The sequence below is a fragment of the Mus musculus genome, chromosome 14 (genome assembly GCF_000001635.26).
Source record: "Mus musculus strain C57BL/6J chromosome 14, GRCm38.p6 C57BL/6J".
NCBI lineage: Eukaryota > Metazoa > Chordata > Mammalia > Rodentia > Muridae > Mus > Mus musculus.
In genome coordinates, this window is record NC_000080.6 from 101,033,869 (window position 1) to 101,058,593 (window position 24,725).

At 39.1% G+C, this 24,725-nt stretch overlaps 1 long non-coding RNA gene across 1 annotated transcript in view; it reads right to left on the reverse strand.

Annotated features, from left to right (window-relative positions):
• Gm46481 overlaps positions 1-22,218 on the reverse strand; it is a 76,622-nt gene extending 54,404 nt beyond the window's left edge. The window contains exon 1 of the long non-coding RNA XR_001781421.1: positions 22,073-22,218. This is a non-coding gene — a long non-coding RNA (predicted gene, 46481). The remainder of the gene's footprint in view (positions 1-22,072) is intronic.
• Positions 22,219-24,725: the final 2,507 nt, after the last annotated feature.

The following is a 24,725-nucleotide window of genomic DNA, read 5'->3' on the forward strand; positions in this document are numbered from 1 at the left end:
CCATAAGTTTGAGTATGTCGTGGCTTCATTTTCATTAAACTCCAAAAAGTCCTTAATTTCTTTCTTTGTTCCTTCCTTGACCGAGGTATCATTGAGAAGAGTATTGTTCAGTTTCACGTGAATGTTGGCTTTCTATTATTTATTTTGTTATTGAAGATCAGCCTTAGTCCATGGTGATCTGATAGGATGCATGGGACTATTTCAATATTTTTGTATTTGTTGAGGCTTGTTTTGTGACCAATTATGTGGTCAATTTTGGAGAAGGTACCATGAGGTGCTGAGAAGAAGGTATATCCTTTTGTTTTAGGATAAAATGTTCTGTAGATATCTGTTAGATCCATTTGTTTCATAACTTCTGTTAGTTTCACTGTGTCCTTGTTTAGTTTCTGTTTCCATGATCTGTCCATTGGTGAAAGTGGTGTGTTGAAGTCTCCCACTATTATTGTGTGAGGTGCAATGTGTGCTTTGAGCTTTACTAAAGTTTCTTTAATGAATGTGGCTGCCATTGTATTTGGAGCATAGATATTCAGAATTGAGAGTTCCTCTTGGAAGATTTTACATTTGATGAGTATGAAGTGCCCCTCCTTGTCTTTTTTGATTACTTTGGGTTGGAAATCAATTTTGTTAGATATTAGAATGGCTACTCCAGCTTGTTTCTTCACACCATTTGCTTGTTAAATTGTTTTCCAGCCTTTTACTCTGAGGTAGTGTCTGTCTTTTTCCCTGAGATGAGTTTCCTGTAGGCAGCAAAATGTTGGGTCTCATTTGTGTAGCCAGTTTGTTAGTCTGTAACTTTTTATTGGGGAGTTGAGTCTAGTGATATTCAGAGATATTAAGGAAAAGTAATTGTTGCTTCCTATTATTTTTGTTGTTAGAGTTGATATTCTGTTCTTGTGGCTGTCTTCTTTAGGTTTGTTGAAGGATTACTTTCTTGCTTTTTCTAGGGCATGGTTTCCATCCTTGTAATGGTTTTTTCTGTTATTATCCTGTGAAGGGCTGGATTCGTGGAAAGATAATGTGTGAATTTGGTTTTTTCGTGGAATACTTTGGTTTCTCCGTCTATGGTAATTAAGAGTTTTGCTGGGTATAGTAGCCTGGGCTGGAATTTGTGTTCTCTTAGTGTCTGTATAACATCTGTCCAGGCTCTTCTGGCTTTCATAGTCTCTGGTGAAAAATCTGGTGTAATTCTGATAGGCTTGCCTTTATATATTACTTGACCTTTTTCCCTTACTGATTTTAGTATTCTATCTTTATTTAGTGCATTTGTTGTTCTGATTATTATGTGTCGGTAGGAATTTCTTTTCTGGTCCAGTCTATTTGGAGTTCTGTAGGCTTCTTGTACGTTCATGGGCATTTCTTTCTTTAGATTTGGGAAGTTTTCTTCTATAATTTTGTTGAACATATTTGCTGGTCCTTTGAATTGAAAAATCTTCATTCTCATCCACTCCTATTATTCGTAGGTTTGGTCTTCTCATTGTGTCCTGGATTTCCTGGATGTTTTGAGTTAGGATCTTTTTGCATTTTCCACTTTCTTTGATTGTTGTGCCGATGTTCTGTATGGAATCTTCTGCACCTGAGATTCTCTCTTCCATCTCTTGTATTCTATTGCTGATGCTCGCATCTATGGTTCCAGATTTCTTTCCTAGTGTTCCTATCTCCAGCATTGCCTCACTTTGGGTTTTCTTTATTGTGTCTACTTCCCTTTTTAGGTCTTGGACGGTTTTATTCAATTCCATCACCTCTTTGGTTGTGTTTTCCTGCAATTCTTTAAGGGATTTTTATGCTTCCTCTTTAATGTCTTCTACCTGTTTAGCAGTGTTCTCCTGTATTTCTTTAAGTGAGTTATTTAAGTCCTTCTTTATGTCCTCTGCCATCATCATGAGATATGCTTTTAAATCCAGGTCTAGCTTTTCAGGTGTGTTGGGGTGCCCTGGACTGAGCGAAGTGGGAGTGCTGGGTTCTGATGATGGTGAGTGGTCCTGGTTTCTGTTAGTAAGATTCTTACATTTACCTTTTGCCATCTGGTAATCTCTGGCATTAGTTGTTATAGTTGTCTCTGTTTAGAGATTGTTCCTCTGGTGATTTTGTTACCCTCTATCAGCAGACCTCGGAGACTAGATCTCTCCTCTGAGTTTCAGTGGTCAGAACAGTCTCTGCAGGCAAGCTCTCCTCTTTCAGGGAAGGTGCACAGTTATCTGGTGTTTGGACCTCCTCCTGGCCAAAGATGAAGGCCCAAAACAGGATCTTTCCCAGAAGCTGTGTTGCTTTGGCCTGTCACAGAAGCCGTTGTTTCAGTAGTCCACACTCTCACCTGTGTAGACTACTTTCCGTGGAGTCCTGAAACCAAGATGGCTCCAGAGGATCCTGAGGCAAAGGCCTCCCTGGCTGGGTGGACACCTGTCCTCTGGCCAGGAAGGTGGCCGGATGTCTGGAGCCTGAAAACGGTGCTGCCCCAGAAGCTATGTGGCTCTTGCCTGTCCCAGAAGCTGCTAGCTTCTGTAGTCCACACTCTCACCTATGCAGACTGCCCGCCGTGTTGTCCTGGAACTGAGAAGCCTCCCAGGCTGGGCGGACACCTGTCCTCTGGCCCTGAAGGTAGCTGGTTGTCTGGAGCTGAAAATGGTGGTGCCTCAGGAGCTCTGTGGCTCTCGCCTGTCCCAGAAGCTGCTAGCCTCTGTAGTCCACACTCTCACCTGCAGACTGCCTGCCGCGAAGTCCCGGAACAAAGGTCGACAACTTGTATTTTTAAAAAGCAGAGAATGAGTTCTCTGCACAGGATAATGTGTCGATGAGATGAGAGGAGTCTGCAGAGTGACTTGGTCTTCAATTAGTTAGCAGGGGAGTAAAGAAATGAGCAGGCTCAAAGGAGGGTTTCATAGGTTGATTTAGTTCCAAACCCATCATTTCACATTGGGTCATCTACCACTTAGAGTTACCATAATGGTTGCACTAAGTTCACTCATAAGAAATAAATTTAAAAAACCTTTGAGAATTAATGCTGAATGAAAATACAGCATTATTATATGGGGATAGTGAACTAAAGGCAGCAAATCATGCTGGAAAGGAACAGTGTGGATTAGAAAGCAGAGTTCTGCACCAAGAAGAAAAGCAACTCTGCATGAAATATGGCAATGATGAGGGGCGCTGGAGTCACATTGTACATATGGAGCATTTTCTGTAGAAAGAGAAGCATTTCACAGTTCTTAGTGGTATCTGTTTTGTTTACCTTTTTATAATTAGTTTTCTATGCACATATGTGTCTTCGTGGGTGTGTAGCACATGTATGATCCTCTTGGAACAACAGATATAGGTGATTATGAGCCATCCCATGTTAGTCCTGGGAACTGAACCCAGGTCTTCTGCAAGACAACAGGTGCTCTTCACTGATGAGCCACCTGTCATTTTTAAAAATTATTTGATATTTTATTTATTTACATTTCAAATGTTATCCCCTTTCCTGATTTACACCCCAGAAACCCACTATCCTATCCTCCTGCTTCTATGAGGGTGTACCCCACCCACCAACCCACTCTTGCCTCACTGCCATCACATTCCCCTACACAGGACCATTGAGCCTTCTCGGGACCAAGGTCCTCTTCTCCGATTGATGCCCAACAAGGCCATCCTCTGCTACATATGTGGCTGGAGCCATGGATCACTCCACGTGTACTCCTTGGTTGATGTTCTAGACCCTGGGAGCTCTGGTTGGTTGATATGGTTGTTCTTCCTATGGGGTTACAAACCCCTTCAGAGCCATCTGTCTTAACATTGACAGCTATTTTGCAGTGAGAGTGTTCCTGGGTGGGTTTATTTCATTGAAGAGAGAACTTTTTAATGATCTTGATATGTAACATCAAATTAGTTCCCAAAGGCTTTGTTGGTTCACTGATTCCTTTATTTTGAGTTTTAGAACAAGTGTGTAATATTGCATCCTCATGGCAGTGGCAGTGGGATTGGAATCGCAGCCACAGTATAAGAAATTGAACATCTGTCCTTGGACTTACACAAGATCCAACAGTAGGTTTTCTAAACCTCCTCTCCTTACACTGCCCCACAGGCTGTCTACATTTCTTCTTCATTGTATTATTATCACAGCTTAATTTAAGCTTGTATAACATGGAGAAGCCTCAGGAAGTATATGGATGGCCATCCTAGGGAATCATGATAAAGAAAATACTCTATGTCAGATTCCAGATCAATTGATACTTGAATGCTGTAGAGACCAGTGCATAAGAGAAACAAGCCACTCACACATTACAGGACTCATTAGGGATTGGAATAGGGTTTATAATAATAACATGTAGAAAAAAATTCATTAAGAATATAGATAATAGCTAAGAGGTAGCTCTGGGGTAGAGAGGTTGTCTAAAATGCATGAGGCCATGAGTGAGATTCCTAGCCCTGAAAGACTAACATAATAAATTTAAGAACATATCAGATAAATACAGTGATAGTAATGGTTATTATACTTGCATTGCTTATAAATGAAGTCATGTCCTCATTATTTAACTCATCTATGTAGAATTCTTTTTTCTGTTCTATCTATAGGGGAAGAAAATTAAATGGCCTGAAACTGATAAATCCCTGTGCTTGAGAATATAGAATATTTAATTATCGAATGCAGGAAGAGTTGGGAAAGCAGATTGAATTAATCGACAGAGGATTATTTGAGATCCACTGAAATTATATGAGTTGTCAAGGAGTCCACGTTTTCTAACTGCTAACGGAGTGTTTTCTCCACTCTAGGCAACAAGTAATACAGAGTGCTCTTATCAGCTTCACTCCGAAGTGATTATAACTAAAAGTTTAATTTTCTCAAAGCAAACTCCAAGGAAATGAGTCCATTTCAACGCTGACAAAAATGCTAATTTTGCTTTCAAAATGTTCATTTTCAAAATGTAAACATTTCACCAACCGTACAGAGTATAGCTCTTGGGGAAAAAAACACTTAAAGAAATATTTGTTTCTAAGGCATTGCATTTCAAAGTAGATGGTGCTAAGTGGAGAGGGTGAAAATATGAACTAAAAGTCAGCTTGATTTTTTATTCACATTAAAATCTCACACTCTCTGGTCCTTCATGGTCACTTCTTACCAGAGCTCATGCAGGGTCTTAGAATCTCTTTCCAAACTCAGGCTGGTTCTCTGGAAATGCATTCCCAAACTTGCTGAAGGTAAGTCATTTTAATTTTTCCCTTTATTTAGATCTTCCTTTCCTTTTGTGCTTTCTCACACACTAGAGTATGTACTAGTAACATCTTGGTGATATGTTTTTAATAAAAATGTTTTCCTCCCATTTGATAAGCAATCATCATAATCATGGCTATAAGCTATATGGAAGTAAAATATTTTAAAACTTCATGTGGGCTGGTTTGTGTCTCTGTGTGTGTTGTGTATGGTGTGTGCACGTGTGGTGTGTGTATGTGGTATATGTATGTGGTATACATGTGTGGGGTGTGTGTTTGTGTGTGTGTGTGTGTGGGTACACCATTAAATGTAGGTATAATTGGCTAGTAACAAAGAGTTATAGTTTGCTGTATCAATGTGTTTGGACATATGACATACACCAATGAAAATCATTGCCCCTAGCAAGATAATAAATACCCACTCTACACTCACAAACCTATCGTATCCCTACACTTAGTGCCTTACTTCTTACATCCTCGATGACTTAAGGGTAATTTCTTCCTTTTCAGTAATTTTATGTGAGTTAATTTTCACCTTTACTTGATTTTGAGCTTAGGGGTGGAATGGCTAGAACTTAAGATAAATACGTGTTCACCTCTTTAAGAAAACTTTGAACTATCTTATCATGAAGTTGAACCATTCACCAAGACCATTAGTAGTTCATTAAAGGACTTAGGCATCCATGTTCTTGGTGAACATTATTAGGATTTCACTTTTCATTCTGTTCTATTTTAGAGCATCTCACCGTGATTTTAAATCGTAACTGTGTAACAGCTAGTGAAACTAAGCTCCTTCTCTCCTTACCTGCAACAACACAGGGAAAGTGAATTTGACTCCTGCATAGATAAGCTGGGTTTTACAAACACTGCTCTCTTCGGCCTAAAGCTCTCCCAGCTGAGCTTCTTCCACCCTGGAAGGATCAAACAGGAATGGAGGGTATATGCAGAAATATACCTAAAACTAAGAGCCATTTGAGAAGTTAGATGGAAACTAATACAGTAGATGCTTCCTACAGCACATACATATTTGAAAGCAATCCAAATGCAATCACCAAAGAATAAGGGAATCCACCCCAACAGGATATCTCTAATCACCATAGGAAGCTTCCAGTACCCACAATGGGTTATATCTAATCAAGTTGTTAGCAGAGGGAAGAGAGCCCATGGCAATGTCCATCAACCCACCCACGCTATTCCCAAACTTTTAGGTAGCTCTCTACAAACTGATAGTAAGGCCCTATTTCTGAAGACAACACCTATATAACTCATTGAGCACAGAGAGTCAAGCTGTTGCCTACCTACTGCCTAGTCAGTCTTACTGACTAGTGACCAACTAGAAATATACTCTGCATGTTAGAAAAGGAGAAAGGTAAACACCATCCCAGCTGCACTCTTCATTTCCAAGAGTGACCTGCCTGCAAGATACACTGATGCTATATCGAAACAGTGCTCGTGGGAGGAGCCAACCAATATCTGATTTGCCTAAGGCCTACTCCATGAGATGGAACCTGTTCCCAACACTGCTTAGATGGTCAAGAATGGGAGACTAGACAGACCAGGGACCCAAGGGGAAATCAAATGATACTGTTCTAAAAACTAAAAGTAAAAACAAAATGTCACAATGAGTTGATACCAACTGAGATTCTGCTATGCTTATAACTCAGTTCCTTGCTCAGCTATCATCTGAGAAGCTTTCTCCTGCAATAGATGGGAACAAGAACAGAGACACACAGCCTGACAGTTTGGAGACAGTGATAGACCTTGGAACACTCAGCCAGAAATGAGATATCTCTATCAAATGCCTCCCCTTGAGGCTCATGGAACTCTGCAAACAGGAAGCAATGGAGAAGCTAGAGAAAGCACCCAAGGAGCTGAAGGGATCTCCAACCCTATAGGTGGAACAACAATATGAACTAAACAGTACCCCCAGAGCTCGTGTCTCTAACTGCATATGTAGCAAAAGATGGCCTATCCATCACTGGAAAGAGAGGCCCCTTTTTATTGCAAACTTTATATGCCCCAGTACAGGGGAATGCCAGGGCCAAGAAGAGGGAGTGGGTGTGTAGGGGAGCAGGGTGGGGGTGGGTATAGGGAACTTTTGGGATAGTATATAAAGAAAATATCTAGTAAAACAAATAAGAAAATGTTTAAGAGCCAGAGGGAATGGAAGACACCATGCCATCAAGGCCTTCAAGTCACAAAGCTGGAATACATATGAACCTCCCGAAGCTGAGGTGGGTGCTTAGGGGCCTAGGATGCCAAGTGAGGTCTTAGAGCAAAAGGAGACATGGACACATGTTCCATGCATAACCCAGAACCTGTCTCAAATTGACAGCCACTGGCAAATGAAAAATTAGTTTTCTCCAAGGAGTCTCAGTGTGGAAACAAACAGTTGGCCCCATTCCCCACAGCAGATGACCAACAGAAAACTAACTCTATGGCATCCTTAGAGTATCCCTGTCTCATGATGTTACGTAGGGCATTTGGTTTTTGTTTGCTTACCTTGCAGGTCCTTTGTGTATATATTATGGCCTCTGATTTTGTGTTTTTATGGAATTTCTTCACATGTAAATATGTGTCTCTACATCAATATGCTTCTTGTCTTTTGGGGGCTCTTTTTCTTGTTTGTTTGTTTGTTTTTGTCCTATTTTGATTTCTTTGGTTTTGATTTATCTTATTACATTATATTTGCCTGTTTGTTTCCTAAAGAGAGACAGAAAGGGTATGGGTCTGGATGGGAAGTGAGGTAAGGAGGAACTGGCAGGAGTGGAGGAAGGGGAAACTGTAATTTGAATATATTGTGTGGAAAAATACTGTTTCCAATAAAGTAAACAAAATAAACAAAACAGGACAGCACGGATGTGTACCCACCAAGGTCAAGGCTGTTAGATCTCATCTAATGTGAAACACCAAACACACACTCATGTCTTCTCAGTCTAATTGGTAGAAGTGATTGGAACTCTGATCACATAAATGGAAGGGAACTTAGGGCTGTCTAAAACACTCACAGTAAGAGTTTTTTTCTAGAATTATTTATTGTAACAAGCAGAACACTTTTTTCCTCCAGAAAACTGTTGATGGCCTATGATATGTAAAATGAAATGATCAAAATCAAACAAGCAGAAAAAAAATTCAAAAGGAGACACACGCTGAGACGGAAGAGCAGCTGATAAAATGGTGGGGGTGGAGGGGGATACAGCTCTAAGTGTTTGAAGAGAAATGTTTATCAAGTCAGAGCTTGATGCTTACCAATTAGCCTTCCCTTGTGAACGCAATGAAAGGAGAAAAGGCATTTGAAGATAAGTGGGATCTATCAAAGTTGGCAAATCATGTACTGTTTTTCCAGACCATAAAAATGCACTTCACTAAAATAAGGAATAAATTTATTTCACCACTCACTTATTAATTCAATAATATGTATTGAATGATGGCTGTATCCTAGGCAGTGTGCTCCAGTTCCTCTGAAACCACACAAATTTTCCCTCTATAGATATGCAAGAACCAAATGAGTCATAAAGTAGTAGAAATTAATGCACGTGGGTCCCTAGAATCTAATTATGGATTTCTGAAATGTTAAATAACATTTCTCTTGTAGGGTAGGAATTTGTCTACTATTGACATGGTTTATGGTTAACCACTTTACTTGCTAAGGTCACCAAGCTCTCTGACAAATCCAATTGATAGAAAATTTCTGGTAACTTACTACTTACATGAACTAGCAGTAACCAACTACTAAATAAAAGATTATGAAGTTATTTGCTCCATTCATGATAATATTCAAAAATGACCGTGGGATAATCCAATATCTGCTATAAAGTCTTGGGTTTTTATGTAACAGTAGAAAGTAACAATATCCAATTCTGTATTTCTAAATAATTTAGAATTTACTCCATGTCAACGATGAATTTCAGCTTCTTAATCTGGGCTCTAAGTCATGAGATGACCAGTAGGAGGGAGAAATATTTTGTCTTTATGATTCTCCTGTCCCAGAGTCTTTGGATAGACCCATTCTTGATAATCTATTGAAATACCTTACGGGCTGCATTTATTTATTTATTTACTTACTTACTTACTTATTTATTTATTTAGTAAGAATAGCAAACATTAAGATCTTTTCTGGGCAGTGACGATTGAATGGGGTCTCAGGCCATAAGCTGGCGGGCTAATTGGCTCCAGAATAAGTATGATGATTGTTAAAAAATTCCTCCCCTAAAGCAACTGGAAACTGAGTGGAAAGGAAGTCTGCCCTCTTTACAAACTCATGCTATTTTACGCATTTACTTCATATAATTGAAGTGTTTTGTTAGATGCACACAGAAGACGAGATCAGGACTCATAGAGAGAAGACTCTCAAAAAATAAAAAAAGAAAGAAAGAAAGAAAAGAAAAGAAAAACCCATAAATTTCTTTACCATTATTTTCACATTCCTTGTTGACTTACATGCCTCTCTTGCAATAAATAATTTACTGTAATAAAAAATTTACTACACTAAAACTATCATTAAGGTCACTGGAAGAATAAATCATCACGTTTTACAGAGTATGCCTCACTAACAAACTTTATTGCTTGGAGTTTTATTTGCTGGGAGATAGGACAAGCAAGACACTTAGAGGAAGGAAGGATTTCTAAATGAAAATTAAAACGTTCCTACAGAAAGCCGCCCGGATTGAACTTGACCTCTGGGAAACAAATCAAAGACCCTCATAAAAGCTGTGCTTCTTGCCACATCAGAGTTATTTTTATGGACAAAATTTCTAGTGCTATCTCTAGCAATGCACACACTTATGACTCTCAAAGGAAAGGGCAAGTCCTGATGACAGCTTGTTAGTTAGCATCCTTCAAACACAATATGGACACTTTCAAACCACTTGTATCCTGGAATACTCATAAAGCATCAAGATTCTAAGATTACATAGCCGATTTTAGCCTGTGTCTCCATGTGCAGAGGTGTGTGTGTATGTGTGTGTGTGTGTGTGTGTGTGTGTGTGTGTGTGTGTGTGTGTGTATAGATACACATGTGTAACTTGTATAATGTGCCAAGTTTATTAAAACAGTTTTAATAATGTCTTAATAAATGGAATGTATCTAATAATGTAAATAAATTATGATTTAATCCTATGATATAATTGTCAAGATAAAATCTTAGATACAATCTAAATTACTTTGGAAACTCAATGTCTTTTCCAGGGATAATGGATGAGGTAGTGTTCAAATGTTAAATGGTATTTTTAAAAGGATTCCCAGATGTTATTCATATAGGCAGGTGCACCTTGCACTTAGAAAATGTATAATTCATAAATTTTGTTTACTTATTTATACTTATCATATATCCAAAGGGCAAGTACTCTTCGCATTAAGTGGTGATTCCATAAAGGGTCTTCCTGATCATAATAGTGACTATTCCCAAGATACACTCTTACTCCAGCTTCACTTCCCATCTTTAATTTTACAACTACATTATTCAATGATTTGTCGATTCGTTTAATCAACAAGCACTTATCTCTTCTTGCTGGCCAGGATCAAGTAGAGACAATGCTTGATGCAGGGAACGTTGAAGCTGAGTAGATGACAGCCATCACAGAAGGTGATGTTTTAAGCAGCAAAAGCCAGACTACTGCTAGAGCAATAGTAAAAATGTAATAGTAATAACAGATCAATAGTAATAATGATGTTGAAATCACTTGTAATGCTTCTACAAGTTAGATAAAAACAACGTGCAGTCATATTCCAAAATGTTGGGGAAAGCCAAACTTTCACTTCTTCTTTTGCCATTGTTTTTTTTACTACTAAATTTTGACTAAATTCTCAGTCTGTAGAAAAGTGTATAATTTCTTTGGTATAATGGTACAAGGCTTTTGTTATTTCCCAAGGGTGGTAGATTGATAGCAAGAATAATTTGGTCTTTATACAGCTGTACACCAGGACTAATGTGCACTCAGATAAGGTGAGATGGCACTGAAGAATAGAAGAAAGTCCAGGTACATTGTTTAAGAGAGGTGATGAGCAAGGCTCACCCAGGCCAGGAAGAACAGCAAATAAAACATGCCAATCTTAGAATCAGCAGGCAACATTATCTATCCTTAGCATCTCAGCCAGAACATGACTCAGGATGATAAAACAGAAAAAGACTGTATGGAAGAGATGACTTACAAAGGGACTGGAAGGATGGCATAGCCCAGCAAGAGAGGGTGTGTGGCCCACCATGCTAAGAATCAAGGCGTAATCGTACAACCCAAGAGTATGCCAATACAGTTAAATGCAAAAATTGACAGGCATGGAAGGAAAAGAAGAAGATAGTTAAATTTGAATTTTTCAGAGTCAAGGCCCTTAGTGCCAAAACAATATATAATCACAGATATTATATTTTCCAACAAAAATAGGGATTTCTTCCAGAAATTTGGAAATATAGGGTACAATAGTTCAAACTCTACTAACTTTAGAGTGCATTTACCTTTTAAAAAGAACTGTTTATTATTTTAATTTATGTAAATGATTATTATGCCTGTATATATGTATGTGCACGGTGTGCAGACTTGGTTGGACCTTATAGAGGCCAGAAGAGGAGGTTGGAGTCCCTGAGAACTGGAGTTAAAGACATTTGTTAGCTACTGTGGATTCTGGGAATAGAACTCAGGCACTCTGCAAGAATAACAAGTGCTGTTAACCATTGAGCTATCTCTCCAGCCCTGAGTACAGTCACCATTGAGGGCTGGTGAGAAGAGCAGTAAGCCAGGCATAGTGGCACACACTTCAATCCCAGCACTCAGAAAGCCAAGGCAGGTAGGTCTTTGTGGGTTGGCAGCCAGCCTAGTCTATAAAGAGAGTTCCAGAACAGCCAGGGCTATATGGAGAGAGCTGGTATAAATAAGCAAATAGATGAATAAATAAGTAAATAAATAACTAATAAATTAGAAGTACAGAAGGAAAAATAAGACTTGGAATCACAGATGTGAAAATTCAATAGTAACCCTGGAAAGACTAGACTAATGTAGTCTAGTAGTAGAAGCTAAAACACTTATTCATGTTAATCCCTGCCTGAATACAAGACCTTGCCTGGAAACAATGATCACAGAGATTTCCTAGGAAACATGCAAAAGATCAGCTGAAGGAAGAGAATCAGGCGACTTGCACTAGAGATGAAAGTGTGCTGAAAATACCTATTTCCATTGAGAGATCTCCAAAGATGGCTTCGTATATCAGAAAACATAGCTTTGTGAGCATGTGCATTTGTGCATTTTATGTAAAATCAAATATACAAATATTATGCGTCAGAGTAGAATAATATCGTGTATAGGCTGGTGATCTAATCAGTATTTTAGAAATGGCTGCCACATGACAGGAAAAAAAGAAACTGATCTCAACACTGATACATCCTTTGGGTCTTTGGTGGTTTCTTTGCCGGTTTTAAACACATGCACAGTTGCTAATGTAATCTCCAGTGTCCTCTGAGAAGAGGAAAAATCTTACTGAAGTTAAAGAGCAATTCTTACTTTCACTAACTTCCAAACTGCATCCTTCTTGAAAGTGGTGAAGCATGCTTCCAGCCCTAGCCATCATTTCTACCCTTGTTACTAACTGCTTAGAAATGGCTAATGCAGCCCTCAATTTCATTAATGGAATCATAATGCCCAGATGTAAGTGTTAATAGCCCCTCTCTACCCTGGGCTGGGCAGACCACATGCAGATTACCATGTTCCTGTTCAGAAGCAAATTTTGAAAGGGTCATTGACAAATGGTAATACATTCATTTAAAGGAGGATTATCAGGATGCTGAATGCCAAATGAGGGACATTAAAGAAATTGAGGGTGTTTAACCTTGAGAGGGAAAGCTCTGGAATGGAGGACATGATGGATCTCATAGGGTCCCTGAAGTTTTGTAGTGTGGAAGAGACATTAGGCTGCTTCCTGAGGTGGAAGTGTCTGGGAATCAAATTGCTGCTTAGTGTCAAAGAACAAGTCAAAAGTGTCTGCTGGGCTCTCTGCTCACCCTTCTGGAGAAGGCTCCACTAAAGGCTAAAGCATCTCATGGCAAATGTACTTATTGAGTTAGAAGGTAAGGTGAACTGGCCAGAACCATAGTTCAGGCATCGTCAAAGACCCAGACAGTATATGAAAGTGCCTTAGTTACTATGAAGAGATACCAAGATCAAAGTAACTCTTATAAAAGGAAGCATTGGGGGCTTGAGTACAGTTTTATAGTGTTAGTCCATTATCATCACAGCAGGAAGCATGGCAGCACAAAGGCAGGCATGACGTGGAGAAGTAGCTGCAAGCTACATCCTGATTCCCACGAAGGCAAGCAGGCACACAGACAGACAGAAGAGGGGAGAGGGACAGAAGGAGAGAGGGGGAGGGAGAGAGAAATGGAGAGAGAGAGAGAGAGAGCGCCCTAGTAACCAACAAGGCCACAGCTAAATCTTCCCTGACTTCTCATGGACTGGAGACTACACATTCAAGAGTATACAGGGCCAATCTCATTCAAACCTCCACCGAGAGGAAACTGATAAGCACCCAGAGATGAGCATATGACAGGCTACAAAATGATGAACACTCTACCACCACCAGGCTGATGGCATTCATATTCATATCTGAAGCAATTAAACACACATGTGTAAGTGAATTGGCACAAACAGGATGAATATGGTGTCTGTGTGTGTGTGTGTTTGTGTGTTTGTGTGTGTGTGCACCAGCGAGGCACACTCGCACACACGTGACAATGCCTTAAATCTGCTATTCCCTATGCCTCTTCTAAAGTAAACATTCTCCCACTTCAAGGCTATCTTCTTTAGATTATGCAATATTTTATAGTAATGCTCACTGATCATTTAATGATCACTAATAATTTTCCACTTAACTTACCTTGTACTGAAGCTGAAAAAAAATATCCCATCAGTATTACACAGGAAAATTTAACTTTCTTTGCAAGAATGTATTTACTCCAAAGCCTCTAGAAACTCAAGGTTAATAAAAACTAATAGCAGTGGTTCTCATTAATGGTATGATCTTCCTTGGTAGAGATAAGTAAACAGAAAGTTTCTTCCTTGAACTATTGGTATCTGTTTCCCTCTTTCCTTAGTATTTCATAGTAAGTGGTGTATTTATAATTAATATGGGGAAAAACAAATAAAAATAACAACTGTTGTGTGAGCAACTGCCCCAGCACCTAAACAGATGAATTATGCTCTTAGCATTGTTTGAAACATTGTTATCCGTCGTGTGCCTCCGGAGAACTGTTCTGAGAAATGCATCAGCTGGCAATCCTGTTATCATGGAATATACGTACAAAAACTGAATGTTGTTGCCTACTGCACACCTGGGCTATGGGGTGTAGTTGGAAATGCCATGCAATCCAATAACAACAGGCATTATAATACTACCTACTGCTCCTTGTGCCCAGTGAACAAACGAGAAATCGTAACTCAAGATGGAGCTCAAGAGAATATGACTAAATCGAAAGCTTGCAAAGCACGAGGTGGAAAAGGCTCTTCCAGCATAGTATAACCCAGCATGAAGTTTTATAATGAAATTTTAAATAAGAGAAACCGTTTAACATAATTATAAATTATGGCAAATATAGAAAGGAGAACAAAATTGTTTATTAATAAGTATATCCTATACATTGCTGTGTGAGATGTATTTTTATGTGGTTGGCAGTGCAGGGAATTTGATTACATTGGCAATACCCAGGCACACAAGCAATGTATATTCGTGAGCTTATGATGGCTGTGATAGCATTAGTCGATGCTTTCAGGCACATTGTAATCATATGGGATCACTGTTGTACATGAAATTGTAATTGCACATGACTGTAATTAAATATAAAGTCCATCTTGACAAATTTATGAAATATGAAAAGTATGTATGACACACAAATAGTCAGATCATTAACAATATCATATATATTTAGTGCCAAAAAATAATTTCTATTGGAAGCGGTCATAAATACAGAATATGTTTGAGTTTACTGAAAAGATATATTCTACTTGTTTCAACATTACTAAAATATTACTTTGAACCTCTGATATTTGAAGTGTCTAGTATGTGTTTCTCTTCGTGGGGTTGGGGGAAGGTATGAGGGAAATAGTTCAAGCTATAATAGACTTTTCACTCGGTTCATTGTTCTCACCCAATAGAAAGGAAAGCTCCCTGTTTTGCCTATTTCAGAGCTGTCATTAGGTACTGTAAAGGATTGGGGAGAATCAAAAAAGGGGTAAGTAATCACCTGGCTTCACATAGACACCATCTGAACGCTCCAAGTCGGGTAACGTTCTCAATCCTATATTTACACACTGTCCTCTAGAAAACTCCAGATTACTCTGCTAATCCCCATAGGTCTGCTTCTCTTCCCACAGAGGAGAGAGATGTAATTAGGAAAGAGCTTTGATCTACACACAACTTGCCTCCTGATCACACCATTGCCTTTTCTGGGTCTAATGGATGAAATATCTATGCTCTTCAAGTTAAACCACCCTTCCTGTGAGCACTGAGTCTGAACCTTTCCAACCCACTTAAAGGTCTTACTCCATTTCCCTGGTTTTCCTTCATACCCAGTTTATTCACCTTGACTGGACCTCCCTTGTTCTTATCAGCACAGGGCAATGGAGGGACAAAGAAACCCTTCTGGGGTGCAGCTTCAGTCTTTCTTCATTACTCTATTTCCTTTTCTTTAAGGTATAGCAGTAAGACTTTAGGCTGCTTAAGGGTACAGATTCTGGAGTCAAAAGTCTTGGCTTCAAAACTTGGCTGCATTTCTTACCAGTGTCTGGCATTGGGACAGTCCTTTCACCTCACTGTGTGACCCAGTTTAAGATAAGGTAACTCCACAGAAATGACAGGTCATAAACATGGGGAAACAACTTAAAGAATATGTGCTCACTCGTTATTGTTGTAAAACAAAGGATTGTCAGCGGAAGTCACTTGAGATAACATCTACCTCACTCTTCCTGTAGGTTTGAAGTCCAAGCATGGTGAAACTTAGGTGGGACCTCACCTTAGAGCATCAGACTGCCTGTGTCTCTTCTCCAGGATTGGCTGGTGCTCACTCGGGTTGTTGGTAAAGGTCCCTTTCTCGTGGATGATTTTTTTTTTCTATCTGTCCATTGGAGGTTACAGCTTAAGTCCAAGAAGCCACTTATAATTCTTAAGGCTTTTTAGTTTCTTCCACACAGACTTCTCCAACATGACTGTGTATTTTATCAGTTCCAACAGGAGACTCTCTCATCCAAAGGAAGATCTAACCTGTCCTGTGAGGACTTTCTAAATCAGGATTAGGATCTAGAAAGGTCTCTTCAGAGAAACTTCTGCCTTTCAATGTCTGTTGGCTAAAAGCAACCGTAGCTCTTATCACACATAAAGAAAGGGAAGTATGTTGGTGTGAGTACCAGGCACCGGAATGATGGGCCAACCCCCATCCCCTCCCCAAAAGGGGAGAAATGTAATTTAATGTTAAAAATGAATGGGCTCAGGCTGCATAGACTAAATATAGAAGGGGATTAGTAATACATGGTTTATAAAAATTTCAAAGCAAATTTCAGAACAATAACTTCATGTAATGCTACTTTTAAAAATGTATGCATGTACATCTACTCGCCTATGCATTCCATTCATCTGTATTTTTATAATTTAATGGGGAAGCAGATACAGAATCATACCCAGCAGATTGCTAAACATTTCTTATTAGTTGAATATTTATAGCATGCAACTGTTTTTTGCATATTTTATAGAATTTGCAGTTTTGGCCACACAATGAATTTTTGCATAGTTTACATAAGGATGATGTTTGTTTACCCATGAATATATTGTGCTGAATACACTTTCCTTCTATTATTCCATTTCTAGCTTACCATTTTATCAAGTGGATATATATATATATATATATATATATATATCCTCAATATATATATATATTCTCAATGTTGTTTATAGAGAGATTTGTACATTAGGATTTAAATACAAAAAATGACAAATACTATGTATATATTATTGGAACAGTAAAAATGAGAAGGGTACTTGGATAAGGAACTGCAAGGGCTACAGAAACTACAGTACACAAATTACAGATTGCAGCAGGTACAATGTAAGCCCATTTCTGTCCTAATAGTTATAAAGTTCTTCTCTTAATAAACTGTATCCTACATCAGCATATATTTATTCTGCATTTCTTTTCTCCTTGTCCTTAAGGACAATTGGATCATGTAGTATCTTTTGCTGCTCTCATTATTACTTTGGGTACTAAGGTTAATGGGATCTCATCAAAGGAGGAGGCAACCAGTCAGCTTTTTTCTAGGCTTCTGTGCTGCAGCACACAGTAAGGATCAACTTTTCCTTTAGAGTCATAGTAACTCTGGTCTAAAATCCCATACAAGCCCAGCTGCTCTTGCTTCTTCCTACTTGGCTTCAAATTTCTTCTATAGTAGTGGTGAACGAGGATCGCATGGAAGAAAGTGAGCACAAAGTTCTGAGGTGAAAGAAAGGCATCCTGCAAAATGTCTCAGACGTGCAAGGCTCATTGCAAGTAGACCTAAATCTGCAAGCAATTTGCTTAAAGATGGTATTATGGGATGGATGAACAGTAACAGTGCATGGAGCCTCAGGGGAGTAGGGAAAGATGTGTCCTGTACATTGGACAAAGCCCAGGAGACATGGATAGAGAAAACGTATCCCAAGAGTACTGAATTTAACTCAGTTACTTTGATTCGGTACCACAATTAGCTGAGAAATTATTTATGAGAATTCTTTTTCAGTCAGTAGGATGGTGAGGGTTGGTGGTTGGGAGAAAACAAACCTTGTGGCTTCGGGGAAGCAATAACTGAACCTCAAGTCATTTCTAGTTGTCTAGACTTTCAGCATATGCCTCACTAAAGCAATCGTCACTTTCTACACTAATCTTTTATTCCCTTCAAGACCAGAATCCTTAGTGGTACTTATTTGAGCAATGGACTCAATGTGTTATGTTTGTGATATATGTGTATACAGAAATGCATATATGCATTGAATAACAACCAATGAAAGGAGAGGTTAGGAATTGGGAAGAGAGTGGGGAAATAGCGTTTGGAGGGAGAAATAAGGGGTGGGGGAGAAATGTAACTTAGTTTTTGTCTCAAAACTAACAAAGAAAAAATGAATATAATTTTTAGCTCCGAATAATTTTTGATTTCAGGGTAAGTTGCAAAACTAACATGGAAAGCTTTTCCCCCGCAGCTCCTCCAGTATTTACAATACATGAAATTCTTTTTTTTTTTTTTAAGCACATCCATGCCCAGTGCTAGAGTCTGCACAGTCTGTTTGCTCTCATGACTTCTGTCATTTTTTAAAATATTTTTTATTATTACGTATTTTCCTCAATTACATTTAGAATGCTATCCCAAAAGTTGTCCCCCATACCCTTCCCCCCCCCACTTCCCTACCCACCCATTCCCATTTTTTGGCCCTGGCATTCCCCTGTACTGGGGCATATACAGTTTGCGTGTCCAATGGGCCTCTCTTTCCAGTGATGGCTGACTAGGCCATCTTTTGATACATATGCAGCTAGAGTCAAGAGCTCCGGGGTACTGGTTAGTTCATAATGTTGTTGCACCTACAGGGTTGCAGATCTCTTTAGCTCCTTGGATACTTTCTCTAGCTCCTCCATTGGGGGCCCAGTGCTCCATCCAATAGCTGACTGTGAGCATCTACTTATGTGTTTGCTAGGCCCCGGCCTAGTCTCACAAGAGACAGCTATATCAGGGTCCTTTCAGCAAAATCTTGCTAGTGTATGCAATGGTGTCATCGTTTGGAGGCTAATTATGGGATGGATCTAAAGCCATTGTGAGGTTTTAGTCAGAGGTGTGGTCCAGGGCTGGGGAAAGAAGCCAGCTAAGCATGATCTTGCTGCCTGAGCCAGCACTGGTCATTATGCAGCATGCCTCCATGGTCCTTGTTTGATTTTTGGCTGTGAGTCAGCTCCCTGCTGCACACAATAGCAAGCATTTCTGCCTTTAGGCTCCTGCCTTGAGTTTCTGCCTTGGATTTTCTCAATAATTACAATTTCAAAGCAAAAGATAAAATAAACCCTTTCCTACCCACGTGGTTCTTGGTCATTGTATCACAGCAAGAGAATGAAAGTAGATCAGCCAGTCATTAAACATACCCTACAGTCCATGGGTGAGCAGTTAAGCCCCACCTTCTGAAGATGTAAACATATTTGGAGTACTTCTGTAAGAATGGGTCTATTTGTCCTATCTTATTTAATTATTCAATCATATTTATGTATGTATAGTCTTGTGGATATTCTTTTACTCTTAAAATTATAAGTAAATTCTATTTTTATTAGTTTTTCAGAGATCAAATTCTTCTAAACATGTGAATTACAGAGTTTTCCCCACCTTAGTCTCCACACTCCACTGATTTTGGGAGTTCCCTGACTCTATACACAGGGTGAATGCACCTTCATTGTTTTGCTCCACAGCGTCCAGTGTAAACAGCCAAACATAGCAAATGTTAGACTCTTGTTGATAAGTGATAAACAGAGGCAGATGCAGACCACAGGTTGAATTACAGATGCTTTTGTTTACCATAAGCGAATCTAAGTAAAAAAAAAAAAAAATCCATTCAGCCAGGTAATTTCCTGCCCTATCTTTTCCAAATGTCAGTAGAAGAATCAAAGCTTGGAAATGGAAGGCAGGCTAGAGAGATGATGTAGCAGTTAGCAGCACACACTGCTCTGCCATAGGACCCTCATTTGGTTCCCAGAACCTACATGGCAACTCACAGTCACCTGTAAGAGCAGTCCAAGGGAATGCTATGCCCTCTTTTGGCTCCCAATGGTACCAAGAACAGAGGTAGTGAAAAGACATACATTTGAGAAAGCATACATGTACGTACGCATGTATGTATGTATGTACATATGTATGATTATATATGTATGTACATATGTATGTATGATGTATATATGTATGTATGTATGTATGTACATATGTATGTATGTACGTATGTATGTATGTATGTACATATAATTTAAGAACAAATAAAAGGCAAAAAGCAATGCACACCTGGAATCCAACATTTGGAAGACTTATGTGGGAAAAATGACAGCTCAAAGATTTAAATTAAATTAAATTAAATTAAAAACTATCAGTCATGGTGGCACACAACTGTAATCACAAGACTCAAGAAGTGAAGGTGGAAGGATTAGGAATTCAAGCTTAGTTTAAGCAACATAGTGAGATTGGGGCCAGCCTCAGCTACGTGATAGTACATTCAAAGAGAAGAAAAAAAAAAAGGAAGGAAGGAAGGAAGGAAGGAAGGAAGGAAGGAAGGAAGGAAGAGAGGAAGAGAGGAAGAGAGGGAGAGAGGGAGGGAGGGAGGGAGGGTGGGTGGAAGAGAAAGAGAAAGAGAAAGAGAAAGAGAAAGAGAAAGAGAAAGAGAAAGAGAAAGAGAAAGAGAAAGAGAAAGAGAAAGAGAAAGAGAAAGAGAAAGAGAAAAAATCTACAGTTCAGAAAAAGACCTTATCAAGCCAATCCTCTCCTCAAAGGGAAAGAGCTGTTTATATCAAAGCTTATTTCCCACTTAACATAAGCCTTGACTTTGCACATTTTACAATGTCACATTTCTGATACTCTGGCCTTTCCCATAAAAACGACATTTATTGAAAGAGCCACAGATTTTTGAAAACCACAACCCCCAAAGATTCATTTTAAATCAACTTACGCTTTTTAAAACAACATTTACCCAACATAAAAAGGAAACCCTGCAAATTTTAATTACCCTAAGTTTTTTTTAAAAGGTTATTATTGCAATAATCAATTCCAAGGCTGCATATATTAATGAGATAAACACACTATTCTGATACTTGGAAGCTCTTGACCCTAACATACCAGAGATGTGAGACTGTCTAATTAAGATTCACACCGTCACGTGCTGTTACATTTACCAGCCAAGGGATGTGTTTGTTAATTCTTTCCTGTGAGCAAAATGCCAAGTGCTCAAAGGCCAAGTGTAAACAGTCAAAATGAAGCGGAATATTAAGTAATTACATAACAAATTCAGACAGTGTAGACAATAATTATCAAGACCAAAGCATCCTTCATTGGCTCGTGGACATCTAAGCTATCTATTAAAGTACTGGCCCAAGTCCATATAGAAATGACATTGGGTCAAATGTATTTATTAAAATAAATTTGAACAGGCTTGTTTGCTACTTACTATAATTAAGAAAACAAAAGTTAACTGTAAAAAAAGATCATCATATCATAATTGGGATCAGATAAAAGGGACTCCCCTGAGCTTTAAAGTCCTTTTGCCATATAGTTGGAAGAAAATATGCATGTGTTGGGGTAGAGAGAGACTCATAAAGAGGGGCTATTTTTTTAAACTCTAACATCTGAAGTCATTGGATTTTTACAAGGCACTCTACTCAGAAATCTTAGATTTCTAGTATATCTTGAGATAGATTCATTGCTATTTCCACACAGGGCCAAAGCTGAAGGGAACATATAACTTGTCTAGCTTGCTGACAGCTTCGATGGACACCACTTTCTGAGTACCTCCTTTATGGAACCACAGCACCTGGTCCCCAATTAACACAGCGATTCATGGAGAAGGACAGGTCACCCCTCTTTGATTCTCTGCTGTAGTGTCCCCGAGATGAGGCAACCCTGAATGGCATTGGGCAAGTATGAAGGGGGAAAAGAAAGACCCCCCCCCTCCTCCACCATCCCAGGAGCAGAGAGCACCACTGTTCTCTTTGAAAAACAAAAACAAAAAACAACAACAAACAAAAAACAAAACAAAACAAAACAAAAAAACAAAAACAAAAACAAAAAACAAAAAACAAAGTTCAGGTATTCAGCATGGAGAGGTACAAATGGATACTCCAGCTTCTGACAGGCCTGGCACTCACACTTCTTACCCTGCTCCTGGCAGTCATTTCAAAGCAGAGTTTCATCTAGCAACTGCAGGACCTCAGACAAGAGACCTCAGGATGTCAGGAATACTGGCTGTTTGCCTCAGCCAAGCCTCGGGATGAAAGAGGTCCTGTTCACCCCTGTTGGAAACTTCCGTTTGCTCCGGTGAGTAGAGAGAAAAGTGCTTGTTTGTGGGGGAAGCCAGGAGTGATCACAACTTCATGAGTCAGAAGTGTGTGGCTCTGGGCCAATTACCCAGTTCCCCTGCCCTCTTGTAAAAAAGAAAAAAAATCCTGCTAGTAGAGAGAGCAGTAGAGAGAGCAGAGCTTTTTCTTTGGGGACCAAGCCCCTACCCCATTCCCATTGCTTCTGAAGTCCTCTGTTTCAAAGGGTTCATTAGAAAAGTGAAGAAAGTGAGATGGTTACAGTTGTTTAGGTATATTGGTGCATGCATCTTCTTCTGCAAAAGGTCTGATCAAATATATTCAGTAAGACTTAATGTATGATCATAATTTCCACTAGGCAATGCTGGATATGTTTTTTCTGAGTTTTTTCCTAATGAAAAAAATTAATTAAACCAGCACAGACAGTGTAATCTTCAACAGTTTTCAGCCACCATTTACCCTGATTCAGTCTTCTCTCCAGCTTGCAGAGCTACTGTTGCCTGTAGTTAACATATATCTGTTGTGAGTAAACAATTTGCCTTGTAGTTTTTAACACTGGAGTTTAAATGGAAATAAAATTATCTTTTGGCACCAAGGTATACACTGTGAGCTAACATTGTAGCTCCAATTCCTCAAGAGTCCAGCATGCTTTCTTTGGTCCTAAATTTGAAACTCCGGTGTTGTTGTTAGAATTGTTTAAATAAATTGACTTTTTACATTTTAAACCATCCAATAATATTCTGGGAGATTTTGCAATTAAGAAAACATACGAACATACGAACTCCATGCTAATGAGTGTGAGACAGGAGTCTTAGGACAAATTTAACATTAAGATTTGATTTAATGAGACAGAACAAAAGAAGCTATATAATGAAGAGTGTAATTATAACTGTGTCTGAAATGTAAGGTCCAGAAAAACTGCAAGAAACTCCCCCTTTAGGGAAGGGCCATGCCCAGCAGCAGGAGTCTAGAATAAAAGTCCAGCAGCTATGGCTACGCAAAAATCCATGGTAACCAGGTCCTTAAAGACTTATACTCAGTGTCAGCCAACTGCACATAGTAAATATCACAATTCACTTTTAAAGAGAAGCTTAACAGCAACATTTTATGAAAGAATTTGTTTTTTAAACACCCCAAATTTGCTGAGCAGTGGTAGCACATATCTTTAATGCCAACATTCCAGGAGGCATAGGCAGGAGATCTCTGTGAGTTTGAGGCCAGCCTGGTTTACAGAGCTAGTTCCAGACAGCCAGAGCTATACAGAAAAACCCAGTCTCATAAAATAAAAATAAATAAATAAACACATACTTAAATTGTTTTCTTTCCCCAAAATGCCCAAGTGAAAAGAAGCAAGCTTGGAGTGAGCCTCTAAAAATTAGTTTTCCTCTTAGATTCAAAAGGTTTAAGAGGTGTAAGGGATCAGTAGTGCTGGTAGGTAATGAATCAAATGACATTTCATGATTGCAGTGCCATGCCTAGTTCAGGGACGATACTAGTGCAACCTGCAAGACACTTGACCTAAAATAGCTGAGTAATTCTCAGTGAAGCTTTGTTACAGTAAATGAATGCTGATTTTATAATAGTGTTGATGGAGGTGGCATAATCCTTTCTCAGGAATCTTTTGGTTTTCCAAGAGTTTGTCATTTGCAGGCCTTTGTCAGGATTATTAGAGAAAGAAACCAGAATGAGAAAATCAGATATTTGGTATGAAACTATCTTACATAGGATAAGGGCCCTGTCTGTTTAAAATCTACGTTGATTTTGAGAGGATATCTATGGCGTCGTGCAGTCCATTTCTCCATGCCCTCGAAGCAGTGATTGGTCTTTTCCAGCCTCCAGACTCTCCCTTCTTTGCTTCTGTGTTTCACAATGAGCAATTATATTCTATCGCGGCAGAGTATTTTTTTTCTCAACCAAACTCTAGTCTACTTCATGACAAATAACCCTATTAAAAATGGGCTACAGAGCTAAAAAAAAGAGTTCTGAACTGAGAAATCTCAAATGACTGAGAAGCACCTAAATAAACGTTCAGCATCCTTAGTCATCAGGGAAATGCAAATCCAAAGGATCCTGAGATCCCACCTCACACCAGTCAAAACGGCTAAGACAGAAAACTCAGGTGACAGCAGATGCTGGTAAGGATGTGGAGAAAGAGGGACATGCTTCCATTGCTGATGGGATTGCAAGCTGGTACAACCACTCTGGAAATCAGTCTGGCGGTTCCTCGGAAAACTGGACATAGTATTACCTGACAACTCAGCTATACTACTCCTGGGCATATATCCAAAATGTTCTCCAATATATAACATGGGCACATGCTCCACTATGTTCATAGCAGCCTTATTTATAATAGACAGAAGCTGGAAGGAACCCAGATGCCTCTCAACAAAGGAATGGATACAGAAAATGTAGTACATTTACACAATGAAATACTACTCAGCTATTAAAATCAATGACTTCGTGAAATTCTTAGGCAAATGGATGGAACTAGAAA